Source organism: Equus przewalskii, chromosome 28 (assembly GCF_037783145.1).
Source record: "Equus przewalskii isolate Varuska chromosome 28, EquPr2, whole genome shotgun sequence".
Classification (NCBI taxonomy): domain Eukaryota; kingdom Metazoa; phylum Chordata; class Mammalia; order Perissodactyla; family Equidae; genus Equus; species Equus przewalskii.
Window position 1 is genome coordinate 38,062,458 of NC_091858.1, and position 18,447 is coordinate 38,080,904.

The window sequence follows — 18,447 nt, forward strand, 5'->3', positions numbered from 1 at the left end:
TTGAACGTGCTCCACAGATGCCGGCCGGTCGTTCCCGAATGGCACTCCATGACTTTCCTCTGCCATTTTCCACGCACACCTCATGCAAAACAGGACCCCAGGCCAGGGCCTGCCCCTGAGGGTCCACTTTTACAAGACAAGAAGCGATCTGACGGGGATTCAAGGTCAGGCATTAAATCATGTGAGGTCTCTGAGTCGTAAAGAGTCCTTCCCAAAACCTCCAAGGGACCCGCAGAGATCTGCTTCTTGAAGGAGTTGCTGGTTTCCTCCCAGCCAAGTCACAACCCTGTGAACGTCGCAATCCACCCTGACAGTACACCACATGCCCCTGCTCCGGGGAGACCACAGCTGATGTCCATCCCCCTGGTCAGACGAGTGGTCAGACGAGGCCCTCAGACCCGTGGTGAGCAGGTCCCTCGAGGAAGGTGGACGGGATGAAACTACATCCATGCGGGTGGCGCACACTCGGGAAACACTGATTCCCCACAGCAAGCAGCGCAGACGTGGTGGTCAGCCTACCAGCTCGCAGTGTCCAGAGTCTACGTCCGAGGACACGTGGCCGCAGAGACCCTGCCTGGCACAGCCGGGTCCACGTGCTCCACAAGGCAGGTGCACGGCTCCATCTAGGGGCCACAGTGAGGCTTTAAGTTCACTCTCAGGAGCTCTTCAGGCTCCTCACTAGACAAAGAGTGTGGTCACTCCGAGAACAGGGGTGGACGTTATCTAGGTCCTTCCTCATCTGCTACCCCCACAGCGAGACCTGGGAGGACCCAGATGGCAGCAGACAATACACACCGTCCTCCAGGCAAGGAGCACAGCACGGTGTCCCCGTGAGCCTCCCACCGTCCTTCTCTCTGAGCAGGCTGTCCCCTTGCTGGACTCTGCCCAACAACGTGACCTGTGTCCAGGCACCTTTACCATGCAGACGCCATAGCTCCCAACCACAGAGAAACAGCAGGAAGTGCCCGGAAAGGTTGATCTCCATTTACCCACAATTCCACCGAGTTTAGTTACGACTCATTCCTGTGTCCATGTCAGGATCACCATCCTTCTCTGGTTTCCTGGTCCACCGCAGATACAATGTGGCAAATGTTCTAAAAGGGGGACCCTCTCAGCGCCCTGACTGCAACAAGATGTGGCATAAAGACGCGAGAGGGGAAACCAGATCTAAACCAGATACAAAGCCACCCAGAGCACAGCCAGAGAGGGTGACGGAGCCACCCACCACCGCCGCAGCCCAGCGCACTTTCAGACTCTCTGAGACTCAGTGTCCTTATTCAAGTGAGGAAGAAGGAGTCGCTTCACGGCACCAAAAGGAAGGGTATCTGCGAGTCAGGACAGATGTGCCAGTTGACCGTCTCAGGCCGGACACCAGCTCCGCTGTGAGGTTGCCTCTCCCAGCTGCAGCCAGCGGGCTGGTCTCGGAGGGCTGGTGGGCGACAGGGGCAGGGACACATGAGGAAGGCTCCCACCAAAACACCCTTACACAGCGTCACTGAGAGCCATGTGCTGCGGATCCAGAGCCTGTGACATGAGGACGCCTGCCGTCCAGCATTTCCACATAAAAACAACAAGATGGTTTTGATACGACGAGCTTGAGGACATGACGAAAGAAGGCTTTCCTTCCTTAGAAAAACCAGGTAAACGAGGTGCTAATATTGATCCTGTTTTATTTCCCCAAATTTAAATGATTCTACAGTTACATTTTGCATTTAGACTTTATTTAAAATCAACTCTATCAGGGGACAAGGATAGTGATCTGACCTAAAGAAGAGAGTCATTCTGCACATTCCCAGACAGAGCGAACATCCACGACGCTTCCCAGGTCACTGACGTAAAGCCCCCGAAGGAGAGATTCTGGCGTGTCCCACGTACTTTATTTATGGAAACATCCAACGCCGTGCAGAGAAGATCCTGAATTACAGCCTGGATCACGCGGGGCCATTACGGGAATGAGAATTCATCCTGGGCAGAAAAGGCTTATCCTGGAGTCAGCGCGGAAGGCTGCCCCCTCGTCAGGAAGGGACTTCGGCTCGGCGCGCCCGGCTGGATCTCCCCCTCACAGCCCAAGGGTAACGCCCCTGAGAGCCCATGCTTCCAAGCCAGCTGATCAAGCTCTTCCACGTGGATGACCTCGCACGACTGCACCCAAAGCAATTGCCGCTGTGAGCCACTGACATGGTGTTGCTGCCTCTATTGCTAAATGAGGACCCTGGGGCTGAAACAGAACTTCTGAAAAAGCACGGATGATGACTACATCCTGAGGTCTAAGCCAGGCCAAGCCCCTCAAAGGCGTAAGAACTGACAGAACCTGGAGACCGTCAAACACCCCCCTTCCAATGGACGGATGCCCCGGGACACCGCAAATCTTTGACACAATACGCCACGGGATCTGGCAAAGTTCTTACAGACGGGTTGATTTTCCGACTGAGAAACCACTGAGGTTTCAACGATGCCATCGACACACATGGTGCTCTTCCCACCCACACGCTAAGTCTGACCCGCCCCCATTTCCGGACTTCGTTGCAGTTCTATCCTTCCTTCCAAGGTCTGAATTTCACAGGTCTTCCAGAAATAGAAACCACAGGGAAGAAGGTGGTGACAGTGAGCCACTAACCAGAAAAGGCTTTTAATTCATCCAAATTAGCAGAGCCATAGCAGGGTTACTTCTTGAGAATTACTGCTAACTTTTAATGCTTATTTACTAACGGTAGAATGTTATTTAAGAATTAACAGGTTCTGCCACTCGATTTCCAATTCGACATCTAACAGAGGCTCCAGGGGATGTAAAAAGCACAATTTCATCGGAGGCTGCAGGCTTTTTCTTGTTTCTTTCCCTCAATCTTAGGGAGCGGCCACGAGTGGTACTTGATGCTCCCTGGCATGGAAAATCGCACCCAGGGTCCCCTGGTCATTCTCGAATAAAACTGCCCAGAATTGAGCCCAACAGTACTTAGAGGGGAAAAAATATCTGCCATGATCATCCAAACAGTTATAAGACTCCAACAGAAGAAGAGACCAAGTGTCACACAGGCTCCTGCGTCTGCACAGGGCTCGCCCTGCATCTTCAAAAGACACAGAAGGAGCCACTCTGGTGGTATCTAATACGTGCACATGGACGTATACATGGGGCATACTTCACACAATATACTTACAACTCGTAAGGACATGATAACACAGAGGCAAGCTACCCGTTCAGGTTCCACGCAGGATCTTCTTGTCTCTGAACCAACTCGCTCACTTATGCACGTCAGAAACTGACCACCTTTCTCTCTGTAAGCCCTCAGCTTAGACCAGCGGTTCTCAGCTGTGGTCACTGGACCAGCAACATTGTACCAACACCGTATCGCCTGGGCCCCACCCCAGACCTACTGAACCAGAAGCCCTGGGACCTGGGCTATTAGAGCTCTCGGTGATGCTGACGCACTTCGGCGTGGGGTGGACCTGCAGGAAGGCATCACCTGATTGGTATCTTAACAGTCTCAGTGGCTACAAAGGAGCCAGACCTGCCTGTTTCTCTTTGTTTAAACTTCCAGGATGACAGCTCTCCCAGGGCTCAGCGCGCCTCCCTAAGCAACACGCGCAGCTTCCAATAACAGCAGGCATTTACAAATGCTGCTTTCTTGTGGTCCGCGAAAGTGCACCTAACAGTGAGCGTTTTGAGAGGAACGTGCGCTTGGTCTCCAGGACCAACAGCAGACCGTGGCGCTGCTGGCGTTGGCTCCCCAAGACGCTGAGGACAACACCGCCTCGTCTTCAATTCACACGAGCCAGGCTCTGCTGGGCTCTGGGGGTGCAGGGGTCACAGAAGGAGGCCCCCTCCAGCCTGCCTATCAGATAGGAGTGGGGGAAACGCTGGACCCCAACAACGGGACAATTCATTCTACTGAAGGGTTTGAAATAAAAGGTATAGTTTGGTTTGGACGAAAGGTTAGAGGCAGGGTTACGAAAGGACAGTAAAAACAGGGATCAGCGAGGGAAAGTGGAACGGCATGGTGGGAGGAGAGGGCCCAGAGGGAGACGGGCTGCTCAGAGCACAGCCTAGGCAGCTCCAGGCCCCTCGGCTACCCAGGAGGCAGAGACTCTGAGTGGGCCCGTGCTCCTTTCCCTACTGTCATGGTCCAGGGCAGACACAGCAAGTCCACACTGCCCAGCTACCCCGTGCACCACGAGAGAATTCTTCATTCCTTCAAGGTCTGGCTACCTGGCACATAACAAAAATCTTCAGACCCCTCCATTCCCTCTCAGGGAATTCCTGGGGCTCCTTCATCCATCAGGAAAATGAGGGTACCACTGCTGACCCACGCGGCCCAGGGGAAGCAAAGCCCAGAGTCTGAGGCCCAGTAACAAGAACCACCTATTCTTCAAGACGTAATCACAAGGAAATAATCAGTCTATTATCTTTGAGGGTGCTCAAAATTTTGAACAAATGATTGCCTTATTTCATTTTATTGCCTATTTTATTTACATCCTCCTTTTCACATCCTCCTTCATACCTGCTGGCTAAAGTCCCAGCCTCCAGCACGTCCCCCTTCAGTCCGCTCCGTCCCTCTCAGGCAGGGTGATGCTTCTAAGACACAAGCCAGACCTCTTCCCTCCCCGAATAAAATAAGGATGTGAACGGCTCCCACGACACCAACCACCCAGGGCTGCACCGACCTGCCCCACAAAGAGCCTTCCGGAACCACCTGTCGGTCCTGGAACAGAAGACGCTCACTCTCATTTGCATGCCGTGGTATATCATCTTCCCTCCAGAAAAGAGGGAAAAGTGCCCCCACCACTACCACCTGATTAACTTGCGGTCACCCCTCAACACCATGTCCAAGGTCACCCCCGCACGAGCCTGTCCAGCCTCAAGACCCCAGCGGCTGTGGAATTCTGGAGCACAGGGCGAGCCAGCTCCACACCGCGCCACGCTCCCCACCTGCTGGTCAGCCGTGGGTGGTGGGGGCTGTGTCCCAGTGGCCTCACTTTCCTAACGTCCAGCACAGCGTCTACGAACCTACTTAACAAACCCATGAGAGTGGGTTGGTCCTGAAAAAGCCCGCGGTCTGATTCCCCCCTTCGGGGCTGACAGGTGCATGGTCTCAGCCAAGTCTTCTGTCTTCGTCCACCTCATCCTCCTCCTTCCTGAACGCGGCTCAGCAACCCCACCCACGTGTCTGCTCTGAGAAGCAAACTGCACGAGAGAGTTTCTCGACCACAGCCACGGGCCCATCGGTCACTTCTGTCACGGCCGCTCCTCGCGCTGCCTGTGAGCACAGCCCTGAGCCGGTGCGCCGTCATCTGCCGCGCCGTGTGAGTGCGAGTCGGGGGCCCACGGCCCGGGCCCTTCTCTGAGACGGGCTCTCTGCATCTTCCATCAGCCACGCCTCGGATTCCCAGTGTGCAAAAGCCACAGACCCACCCATCACAGCAGCATCGTCCCACCTTCTAAATCCATCAAGGGCTCGCCACCCAACGTCGTCCTCTGAGCGCTCCCTCAAACCAGCTCTATGGTCCCAAGGACATAGCACACGGCTGTCGGAAAGAACACACGCCGCAGAGGAAGGCAGACGAGTATTTTAATTGTCTTAAAATACAGCACTGTGAACAACACTTTCTCTACTTTGAACTCTGTGCTACGCCCAGAACGATGATGCTTCGGTGACGAGCCCACGGAAACAGCTCATTTCTACAAAGAGAGGCTCCTCCTACTTTCGGGGTGATCCACGGGCACAGCAGAAGCCAGAACGGTCTGCTGTGAAGAGCAACCGACTCGAATACTCAGAAAGCCTTCCTTCCTGTCCACTCCCAGCGTCTTACTTCTAGGGCATGGTAAATCTTTCGGCACACAATGGACCTGGAGGCAAAAACAGATCAGAAAATGTTTAAATCAACAAAATAAAACAAGACTGAGAGTTCACAATCTCTAGTCTTCCAACGTGTCAGCACGTCGAGGTCATTTTTACCTGGTCTGGTTGGAATTATTCACAGGTGCCCAATGTGTCTTCATGGGGCCTTTGCTCAAGGTGGAGACGTGTTGACCTGTGAGGAGAACGCAGAGCGTGTGAGCCGAGTGGATTCACCAACAAGCAAACAGCCTGCGTCCCGGTGGACAGGGGCCTCTGTGACCGGGGACCTGCTTTTCCCCCGCAGAGCAGGCGGGGACCTGCACGGGGTCCTCCCTCCCACCACGGCTCAGAGGAGGCCACACCTGTCACCATTTTCAGTACTGACTAAATAAAACTCCCGGTCTGTGCCGACTCAGGGCGCAGGCCTTTGAGGCCAGCCAGATACCCCAAGAGGTCTTTCCAGAAGTGCAGGTGTTTTTACCAATGTCACTCGAGTCACACGCTGGACCGAGAGACTTTAAGGTTGTCACTCATTGGCACAGACGGACCACGCTCCTCCTGTGTGAGAAGCCCTGAAAACCCCAGGGGTTTCACCAGGGGAGGCATAGATTTGAACTGGATGGGCTGACTCGCTTGTTTCGGGTTAAAGATCCAGATTTGGAAAACAGCCTCACGGTCCGATGCACTGTGGCCATCAGAGAATTCATTTCCAACTGCAACAGGCTATTTTAAAATGGTCGTTTTTAAAGGTGTGGAGAAATCTTCTAAGAATTATAACGATTTTTATTTTTTTGGTAAAATTATTCTTAATAACATGCTAATTAAAACACTTTCCTCTTTCTACAAAAATGTTCTTTTTGAAAGGGATTGTAGATTTTTTTGCACTGAAAATGACCTCAGAGGGCCATCTGATTTAATTCCACTGCTTTATACAGCATGAGAATGCCCGGCTCAAGGGCGCTCAGCTGGTCAGTGGGACCCACCAGCCCGGGGCCCCGACCAGGACCAACCTGCCCTGAGGGAGAGGCGGCCCCAGAGCCTGGACTGCCATCTCCCAGGCGCCCACCAGCCGTCGCCAGGCCTCCTGATCTGGGCTTCAGAAAAAAAAGCCCTTGATGTCTTGATTTCCTCAGACTTCGAAAAGGAAATGAAATTTGCTACTTATGAAGCGAGGCAGAGACTGCACCACGACACATACACAAAACTTGGAAAACAAAACTTGTTCATGTGACAGCAGCATCTCTAAGAAAGCAACACAAGCCTCTCCAGGAGGGGCTCTGAAAAACCGAGGAGGCAGAAGAGCAGACGTGTAGGAAAATCTCTTTTTCTAAGAATTATTATTATTTTTTAAAACAACAAAAGCAACTTACCATTTTCTGGGAGGTCGTGTGGAGCTGACGAGGGTCACGCTCAGCCGTGGGCCCTTCTGGGATCTGTCTTCAGGCCCTGGACCACTGAGGTCTGACCTTTACTCTCCTCCGGGAGACAAGACGCCGCATTCACGCACACTGGCTGTTTCAGCGCCTCCGGTTTAACTTACGTCTTGAACAAAGGCTGAAGAAGGTAACCTCTCTCGATAGTGTATTACTTTCTGCCACTTGGACGATGTCAAGAGTACCGCTGCTTATATAAACGAAACCCACAAAGCAACCAAAACACAGAACATTCACTGTGCATTGTTCTACAGACAGACTCAATAGCACATAAGTTAATTCACTACAAGCACAGAGCACTGAAGATTAAAACTGTCCTGGGGTGTGGTCAGCCCTGTGACCGAGTAGTTAAGTTCATGTGTGCTCTGCTTCGGAGGCCCTGGGTTCACGGGTTAGGATCCTGGGCATCAAGCCATGCTGTGGCAGCGTCCCACATACGAAATAGAGGAAGATTGGCACAGACATTAACTCAGGGCTAATCTTCCTCACCAAAAAAAAATGTTCTGGGGAGACTATTTATGCTGAATGCTTTAAAAATGGCACTTCTGTTCAACATTTTAAGGAGTAACAAAATACATAATATGTTACAGGCAAGACTACAAAAATCTTTGAATCCAACAGGTGAACTCCTGTTCCAGACACCCTCATCTTAGAATCCTATTTCTTGCAGCCAGCCCTGAAGTTTCAAGAGCCTTCGCACGTTCTGATCAATAAATTTACTTTTGAACAGACTCACATTTGAAAATATATCTATAAATCGTTTCATGACTCCTCAAGAAGAAAATACAACAGAAATGAAGAGTTTGGAGAACAAACTGTGCCAAAACATAGCTGTTCACTCTTTACTTGTAAAGGGGCTGCAACCAGCTGGGAAATTGTGTGTGAACAGACCACAGGGAAAGGACACGGACGTGGAGGGGAGGGTGAAGCGGCACTTGGCTCTCGGGTCCATAAGTGGCTGTGAGTCCATCAGCAATGGTGCAATTTAACGGACAGGTTACAGGAAAAAGGAGGAAGACCTGTAACATAAACGACTATTTCGCCTCATCAAAGTACCCCTTCTAAGAAAAAAACCTTAATGAATTTCTTAAAATTCTTAAGTTGAAATAAAAATGAAATCTGGTACCCCGAGCATTGAACGTGCTCATTCCCCTCGGTTACGACGGATGCCGTGTCTCCAGCCTGCCCCGCTGGACCTGCCGAGCCTCCATCAATTCCCCCCCCTTTTCATATGTCAAGCTCCTCCTTTCTGCTGGCGGCCTCTCTATTAGGACTTAAACACGTTCTTTCACTTCCAGCTCAGGAGCAAACACAGCCCCTCCCTCAGCCTCGCCTGTCCCAGGTGTCGCTCTAAGAGCATCCTCCTTGTCAAAGACACTGACCTGCAGTGAAGACGCTGTCCACACTCACTGCCACCACCCTCCCCTCCTATTCACCTGACTCACTCTCAACCCACGCCCACTGCCTCCCCACTAACAGCAAGAAAACACGCAGGTGCCTCTCGGCAGCGGGACGCTGTTGACCCCACACCCCAGTTTCTTCCCTGGACGTCCTTGATGCCGTGCTCTCTCCTAGCTTCCTCTATGTCCTTGGCCGTGCTTTCTCAACTGCCCCCACTTCCTCTCTGCTCACCCTTCAGCGTTGGTACTCCTTGGAGTCTTGTCCCAGTCCTTCCCCTTTTCTCACCCTGAGTCCTTCCCAAGACATCTCAGCTGCTCTCCCAGCTCCAGTTAACATCCCGATGCTGAGGGGTCTTCCCAAAGCAGGTCCAGCCCAGACTCTGCTGACTCTCCGCCAAGGCATCCGACTGCCTCCTGGATGTAGTCGGTCCCCAAGCACAGCCTCAGGATGGGGCCTGGAAGATCACACCGGCCCCAGTCCCCGCCCTGTGGCCTCGGGTCCTGATCTGCTCTTGAAGGCCACCAAGCCTCCCAACTTCCCAGCAAGACCCAGGAGTCGTCCCTGATCCTGCCCTCTTTCACATCCACGCCAGTTAACTGCCAACACTATTGATTCCACCGTCACCTCCCACCTTCGCATGTTGTCTAATCTCTCCTACTCTCTGCTCCCTGCTCAACTCCAAGCCACCACGTTCCCCCAGGACCACTGGGAGAGTCTTCAGAGGGTCTCTCCCGCTCTTTGTCCTCATCCACGCCTCTGATCCATCCTCCGTACTGCAGCCTTCAGGAGCTTGCAAAAATGCAAGTCTCAGCAAAAGACTTCAGCTCAAAAACCCATCAGGGACTTCTCCTGGTCATTCAAACCCCCAAATTCCCTCCCACGGTTCATGAGGTGTCATGTGACCTGACCCATCTTAACCTCAGGTGCCCCATTTCTTTTCTCGCCCCGTCCTACAGATTGCTCCCCAGCCACGAGAACTTCCTTTGCTTTCTGAAACGCATTCTGCTGTCCACGCTGCATCCACTGCCAGAAACAGCTACGCCTCATGCCCTGCTTGGAACCTATCAGCCTCAACAAATATTTGCTGAATTAATTAATGCGTAACTCACAAATAGGCAGTTTGCTACAATCCTGTTTTATAACAAGTTGTTATGTAGCTGTGAAATACAGGGAATTCTTCTAGTTCCTATTCCATGTTTGTACCTTTCTTAAGTAGTTCACCTAAGAAATCATAACTAAATTCTGAAAATAAAGAGGCATGGCCATGGTAGATGCATATTTCACCTGCCACAAAACCATGTGGATAATCATGTCCAACCTCTCAAATAGGATCCTTATTTTGTTAACTTTTAAGCACATAATGTGAATGATTTTTAATAATTTATACAATGGACCTACCTAAAAGAGAGAAATCATTCCCAATGTTCAGTGACAGTCTTCAGAATTCCCAAAATAGGGAGAAATGAAAATATATTTGTTGGGGGGCAGTGACAATATCATTTTAAAAAGTGTCATTAATCTTGTGGGTATTTTCATAAATATTTTACCTAAGTAAAATAACTAGAATAAATAGAAGTTACTAGATTAACATTAAATGTTGGGGCTGGCCCCATGGCCAAGTGGTTAAGTTCACGTGCTCCGCTTTGGCGGCCCAGGGTTTCACCAGTTCGGATCCTGGGCACAGACATGGCACCGCTCATCAAGCCACGTTGAGGCAGCGTCCCACATAGCACAACCAGAGGCACTCACAACTAAAATATGCAACTGTGTACTGGGGGGCTTTGGGGAGAAGAAGAAGAAGGAAAAACAAAAAGAAGATTGGCAACAGAAGTTAGCTCAGGTGCCACTCTTTAGAAAAAAATTAAATGTTAATTTATATATAAATATATAAATAAAGATTTATATATAAACATTATGTTTTCCTTAAATAAGAAATCTGAGTCATTATGGAAACAACCTAAGTGTCCATCGATGGAAGAATGGATAAAGAAGATGTGTTGTATACACAGTGGAATCCTACTCAGTCATGAGAAAGAAGGAAATGCTGCCACATGCGACAACTTGGATGGACCTTGAGGGCATTATGCTTAGAGCAATAAGTCAGACAGAGAAGGACAAATACTGCATGGTATCACTTATACATGGAATCAAAAAAAAAAGTCAAACTCATAGAAGCAGAGAGTAGAAAAGTGGTTGCCAGGGGCTGGGGTGGGGGAAATTGGAAGAGGTTAGGAAAAGAGTACAGACTTTCAGTGATAAGATGAGTAAGGTCTGAGGATATAATGTACACCATGATTATAGTTGATAACATTGTTTTGTATAATTGAAATTTCTAAGACAGTAGAACTTCAATGTTCTCACCATCAACAACAACAGAAAATAAATATGTGTTAATTAACTAGACGGCACGGGTCCTTTCTCAGTGTATATGTAGATTAAATAATCATGATGTACACTTAAATATCTTACAATTTCATATGTCAATTATACCTTAATAAAGCTGAAGGTAAAAAAAAATCTGAGTCATACGAAATACTTTATAGATGTTTAATTTCAGTTTTCAATATTTTTGATGCAAAAATGGCAAAACAAATATCTAAATAGTAATAGAGCTTCTTCCGTTCTTCTGCTATTGTGGTTCTTTTCAGTTTTCAGATGCGGAGACGAATGCAGTGACAAATTAAGGAAATTGTCTTAATATGAGTGACCTGCAAAGAAAAGGAGAAGAAAGCATTAGAAGAGATCCCGGCACAGCCAGTGGCCTAGAGTCTAGGATGAGCAGGTTGGAGGTACACTTACGGGCAGGGTCCTCGTATGACACATCCCGTGATGCCTCCGAGGAAACGGGCGCTGTAATCTGCAAAACCAAACAGTGAAATATTAGCCGTCAATCAACGCTTTGACATTAACAGCATCTGAAGTCACTACGGGTTGTTAGAGGAGAAGTGTGAATGACACAGCTGCCAGATAATAAGACAGTGCGCTCATAATTTCAGAAGTGCTGGTGCTGAGAATTGACGGCCGCCAAATGTTTCCACAAATAAGACAGCTGCGATCTTTGTGCTCCTCCTCTGCATGACAAGACGCTGACCACAGTTTCTGGAGCAAGCAGGACCAGCGCTGTTGACGGCAAGTGCAAGCTACGCTGGTGCTGGCAGCCCACGTGCGTCTCCTCGCCCAGCATGTGTGAAGCGGGAGGCTGAGGCACAGGGGACCTGGGACCCCTCAACTGCCACAGCACCCTGAGTGATGAGTCTCAGCGCCCCCGTGACTTGATGTCTAGTCCAGAAGGAGAGCTGGCTGCGCCCTCGGGTGCTTACTGATGCCTCTGAACTCTACAGAACCGTTCCGTTCTGTTTCTTCCTCTTTTATTGTCTTTTCTCTGTGGATGATCAGCCAGGGCGGCAATGCTCACAGCTAGAGATGCTACGGGGTTGACAGATGCTGAGAGAACTTCGAGGCCCAGTGTTGCTCCCACTGTTAATTCGGAAGGCCCCCATTCTCAGGATAGCCCCACACACCAGACTCCCGCTTCCCCTCTGTTACCCTTTCTCCTCCCTAATAACACAAAATAAGCAGCAAGGACCAAAGGCAGGCGAGGGTTCTCCACCCATCAAGGATTGCCCCAAGGGCTCAAGTGCCACACGTTTGCTCCCTGCCATTTCCTGACTTACCCCAATCAATTAAATCAAAAAAGATTCATAACTACTACAACAGCTCTCTGTCTCCACCACTGTCCTTGTTTATATCACATTAGGGTTATTTTGTAGAGATCCCTTTTCCAACTAGAAAATGAGCTCCTCTGAAAAGGACCATATGTTATGAATCTCTGCCATCCCAGTGCCTGGCTCACAGTAAGTTTGGAGCGAACATTCGCTGAACAGACACAAAACTGAGCTGAGAGCATCAAAACGACACGTGGACTTGGGGTCCTCGGCCATTATAATCGTACAGTTAACTGTGAAGTCTGGATATTGAAATGGGAGCCAGGGAAACTGACACAAAGAGGGAGAGCTCCAGGGCCACTGGTTCACAAGTGGCTCAGGCTGTAATTTGAGAGCGTTCTAGGAGAACCAAGCCACGCAGTCAGTTAGGGCAAACGTACTGACAAAGGGGAGATTCTCCCAGGAGGACAGAACCCACAAAAATCAAGATTTCACCTTAGGTCCTTTTCCAGTTTTATGTGATTGTGTGTGTGTGTGTGTACACATACACACACACACACTCATATATAGATACATGTGTACATACCTACAAGTATACATAAATATACAAACATATACCTATATAGTGATTCCTTGTGTGTGTGTGTGTGTGCAAACACACATATAGAGAGAGCGAGTGAGAAGGAATCACTAGATACCTAGAAAGCAGCAGAACCTTATGAAATGCGAAGACCTTGATCACACACACAGTTAATTCAAATAACCTGTCCAGTCGCCCCAGACTGTCATTCCAGGACTCTGCCCCCAGCTTCCCCCTTCCGATCAGGACCGAACCTCAGGTAGGAAGCAGGGTCAGTCCTTAATCTCAACAATGGGAACTTTAGAGATTATCCAGTCGAATCCCCCAAGATATGGAGCACTTTATAAGGCTCATCTTCCTGCACAGGCAAGTTCTGCTTCTGCAAAGCTGCATGGTGGTCTTTACCCATCCCGAATGAAGCTTCCACGAATTTTACAAGCAAATGGGACAAACCATCCCACTATTCCTCTCCCATCAAGGTGCAAAAAGATAGGTCACTGCCTCTAACTTCAGTTCTGCCTCAGAGCCCACCACTCCAGCAAGGGAAGGTGATGCTATTCAGAGCAAACGGGGGTTCTGCGAGGTGCCCACGTCACAGTGAGTGCAGAGACGAGCGGCGGGGCCTCAAAGCTGCCGTCGCCCGGGGGAACCCACTAACGCAGGAGGAGGGGGTTCCAGTATCTCCCCAGGGGTTCATTTTCAACTTAGAACTCAAGCCAGAAGGAACCACCACTGCCATTCTGCGTGGCACCTGGTGGAGGCACAAAGAACACAGGTGGCCCAGAGTCACAAGAGGTGGTGGACAAGAGAACGAGAGAGGTAAGAGCCTGCAGCCGTCCCCACTGAATGACAAGCAGGCAGACAGGATTCTGCAGAGCATTTGGACAGCAAACTCATCACAAAAACTATATTTAAAGTTTGAGCACTTGCAGATGGAAAGACTAAGGACTATCTGAAAATAGCAGTAAAGACAGACATCGAAATGGGAATGCTCCATCCCACTGCAAAATCATGCGAGACAAAGCTTATGCGGTAGACATCTAAAGACTGCAGAACTGAGTTAATCTGAGGAGAAAAGTGGCTGATTTGGAGGCAGGGCTATGAGCAATATTTCAGCCACACTTTGAATGCTCTTCGCCAGGTCCTCAAGTAGGAAGAACTTGAACCCGCCAACACTATTGCACTCAAACACACACGCACACTTACAGCCACACACACGAAAATATTGCTCATTTTAGAGTTTGGGTTCAGTCATTTTCAATGAATCATTTTGTTGGGTCTAAATAAGACTTCTTTTATATATTACTAGAGAGAGAAAGCTTGAAGCGACCCCACTACAGTTACCCCCACGGAGCCCAGGCCAGCCGGGGAAGTAACATCTTTTACCAAACCTCCTTAACAAACGAGATTCTGCTTTGTATCACAAAATATATTGATCTTTATGGAAGTGAATCAGAACAAACTTTTTGGAAAAAATCACCCAGAATTTAAAATAACTCTTTATCTGATATCTTATAAAAGGTATATCTAGCTACGATAGTTCCACTTCTGGACTGTTCCATCTCAGATACTCTGAGAACAACCTGATCAGAGATCCTCCATCCCTTTGTCCCTGGGCATCCAGACAAAATAGAATAATATTCTATTAGCAAGGTTCCGTACTTTGAAAATCTGAAAATCAGCATCATGGCGATGCCTGGGAAGGAAAGTCATGGTGTCAGCAGCATGTTGCTGCACGTTGCTGGGACTTATGCTGAGCTGGATGTCCCCTCTCTATATAGAATCGTATGCACTTGGAACATTCTCCGTGTATTCAGTGCAAGCACGTTCCCAAGGACAGCCTCTACAATCCTGATCGAGGTTGTTTAAATCCGCCACTGTGTCTCAAGTCTGCCAGTTTCAGTGGGTACAGGCAACGCTTCTCGGCTGCCTCTAACACGGACAGGGAAGGAGCATCCACTTTGAATCAATCTCTGCTCCCACCGATGGCAGAAGGGGTGGTTGGGGGGCAGGGTGCTCAGGCAGCCTTTGGGCACTGTTTTAGATTCTTCTCTGCACCTCTTGGTCAAGGCAACCAATTCACTCTCACGAGGACGTGGTACCACTCATTCCTCTGCGTGCCCATGACCCTTCTATGCATCCAACGTGGCCACAGTGGTCTCAGGGCTCCTCCCTACGTGATGTTGATGTCAAGGAAAGAGATGTTCCCAAGAGGCTGAGGATGGAGGAGACAAGTGGTGACGAGACGAGAAGCACAGAGAGAGCAACACATCCATACAGACCTCCTCACAAATAGCAAAAACTGCACGTAGCCCTGACCCCGTGATGGCTGGACGTTCTACAGACAGACAGACAAGAGAAGCATGGCCGAGAAGACACGGGAGCCCCAACCTTCTCTCCAGAGAAATAAACTCTCAGTAAAGTTATTTGAACTTAAGTCTTACAAAGTCTTTAGCCGAGTTCTTATTAATTTAGCAAATTATTTTGGCTCCTTAACTCTTTTTATCACATCAACAGATAGTTTTTCGAGGCCTCTGACTGCTTGAGATCAAGACAGCCAAGACAGGTTCCTGCCTTCCCACAATTTGTTGGTGTATAATTAGGGGAAATCACTCTAATAACTGGTCCGGAGATGTTAGTCGAGCTCAGCGTGGCCCGTTCACCCCTGCAAATAATGGGATGTCTTTACTGAAAGTCAAACAAGAAAAATGCCACAACCCACCCTAATCATTTCTGTGTATCTCACAGAGCATTTTCCTCATCAGGAAATGAAATGGGTCATTTCAACTGTTCTTTCTTGAACACACAGAAGATACAAAACATACTGTACTTTATGGCTGGCAGCTTATGATCTTCAGATCATGGAAGGATCAGCAAACGCGTGCATTAGGATCCTTCTTATGCTTCTAATGGCACTGCAAACCACATTCTTTTAATACTTAGGATATTCCAACTTCACTGGTACCATTTATTCCCAGGAATATACTGAAGTTAATACTGATTACTTTACAAACACATGTGACCATCACAGGAGCAAAATTCCAGGATAAGCAAATATGGTTTTCCATTCTAGATCTGACTTTTGCTAATCATTTTTCATCTCCTCCTTACTGTTTCTTCACTCTCAAACATGCCCTCATTTAGCTAATGAATTATGTAGCCATGACTCCTAGGACCTCATGCCCTTCTTTGATTCAGTATAAAATCAAGTGAGATAACACGTGTGAAAGGTTTCTGAAAACCACCAGGCTGTAACGTTCAAGCTCTTACTATTTAGAGTAAATACAGAAAGCTTTACTCAAAGAAAGAAACCAACAAGCATTTGTTGAATGAGCATAGTCTGTCTTCAAGCCAGCACGGGCTTCAGGATGGTCTGAGAAACCCGGATACTGGACCAAACACCTTCTTTCAGGTTGCTAACTATCACTGCTCACTCTCTAACACACCTCATTGCATCACGTCAAAACTGGTTACTCTGGAGCTCAAAAATTTTTTACTAACAGGATGGACTCCTTGTACTTCAAAAGCAAACAAATAAGTTAATTTTACTTGCAAGACAATCAACAGGAGTTGCTCCACTATACAAATACTTCAATAATTGTATAATTGATCTTTTACTTGAAAATGATGCATTTGCTTTACAGAAATAGTTTTATAGTCACCAAATATTAATATTTATGTCTGCTTTCTGGTGTATCTCTTATTTGTTGATGATTCAAATATTGAACCAAAGTTCATAACGTAATTATATTGCACTGCTGGAGAAACGACCTCTGCCTTTCCCTCCCACGCAGGCTGTTCTGGAAGGGAGATGCCACCAATGTTTTCTCCTTGACTTTTTTTCCTAGAAGAAATCAGTGGCTGTGCCCAAGCCCATGGCTTCACCATTATTTTATCCTGAGCCAAAGGCTGAATCACCAACTCGACATCCTTATGTCTGTCCCCAGCAAGGCAGAAGCAGCAGAGTAAGTGAAAGAAAATGACAAAAACGTAAATTCCACTCACATCTATAAACGTAATCACACCAAAGCGAACTCTGTAAAATACTCATGAAATCCAAAGCCAAATAAGCCACAGTCCCACAGACACAGGGATTACTCAATTCTGGCATGAATAACTCACCTTCAAACCCAGAAATGGTTTCCACCACCAGATGAGGACAGCAAACTCTTCCTGGTCCCTGTACATAGAGGGGAGAATGTTAGACTCAAGACACAGAGAGAGAGAATTCTCTCTTATGTAAGACTCGCAGTGAAAATCTTACTTTGTGGAGTTATCATGGGGTGGTGATGCTCTGGTCCTGATTCTTCTCAGCTTGATACAATTATCTCAAGATGAAAAACCATGACGAGGAGAGGTTCCTCAGCTCCAGACAGTGACACGTGTAGAGCTGTGTTCAAGCCACCTGCATGTACACGTGAAAAGGCAACATGTGATGGGGCATATTTCCCAGGAATGAAAAAACTGCTCATATTCACTAAAAAAGAATAATGCTTGTATGAAAATAAGCAGTTATGACAATAAGGATGGCACGGTGCATGCACTTCAGTGATTCTTCCCAAGAGGAGAGCTGAAGAACAATTTTATGGGACTGACCTTCTCAGTTGCTTCCTCTCATGACTTGAAGATATCTGACGAGTGGACGAGTGGCCATCGCTCTCTGGAAACGTGTCTATCTCAGCTCCAGAAGCCCAAGGCTGCTCTTCTCACCGCTCCTCACTAGCAGCTATTTCAGCTGCATCAGCTGGTCATTGTACGTATCGGATTTGAGGGTTTGAAAAGTAAATCACACAAATAAGGCACCAAATAGTTCTTTAACAGACAGGAAGACGAAATCTCAATTAGCGATGATTTTTCAGCTGAAGTGACTGTTGAAATGTGTTCCCTTTGAATTAACAAAATATTTCCAGTTGAAAAAGAACAAGATCTAGAATAAAATAGCCAATTAACGTAAAAATTATGAACTTTGTTTAAATATCATGAGTTACTTAATTTAGGAGTGCCCAATTTGATTACAAGGATGAATTAACTTTAATTTCTGCCCAGAGGAATGTACGCTTACAGCCCAATATGTACAGAATAAACAAGGACAAGAGCCACTGGTATCTCCAGGCTCTTGGCCACTGGGACTGCTGGTCAACCTCAGGAGGGTGAGCCTGGCTGAGTCTGAGAGCAAATGCAGCTTACAGGGCACCCAAGAGCTGGTGAGCCAACAAATAAGATATTAAATACGATTTGTTCGCAGGAAGACTTCCTGACTTAATGCAGAATGGAATCACACGAAGATACCCTGGGGTCAAATTAATTACTCATGCTTCCTCCTTTATAGCTCTGTTTACTTTTGCACCAAACATCAGTCTAAATCAGTGTTGACAGAATAAAGTCCCAACAGAGAAAAAGTTTGAGAAATGTCTCTGCCTGGCCAGAGAAAAGTATGATAAGGACAGAAGGACAATTAGCACAGAGCTCAGTGAACATTTTCTATAAAGGGCCAGACAGTAAATATTTTAGGCTTTGAGGATGACACGCTCTCT

The 18,447-nt window shown here is 48.1% G+C and overlaps 1 protein-coding gene and 1 long non-coding RNA gene across 13 annotated transcripts in view; both read right to left on the reverse strand.

Annotated features, from left to right (window-relative positions):
- Positions 1 to 18,447, reverse strand: part of DLGAP2 (DLG associated protein 2) — an 817,721-nt gene that overhangs the window by 535,042 nt on the left and 264,232 nt on the right. The gene's annotated exons all lie outside the window — the stretch shown is intronic.
- On the reverse strand, positions 11,202 to 17,657 carry LOC103565230 (uncharacterized). Its single transcript, XR_548242.2, has 5 exons — positions 17,510 to 17,657; positions 17,178 to 17,318; positions 17,036 to 17,093; positions 11,468 to 11,525; positions 11,202 to 11,376 (listed from the first exon to the last, which is right to left on the reverse strand). It is a non-coding gene; the product is annotated as an uncharacterized lncRNA (long non-coding RNA).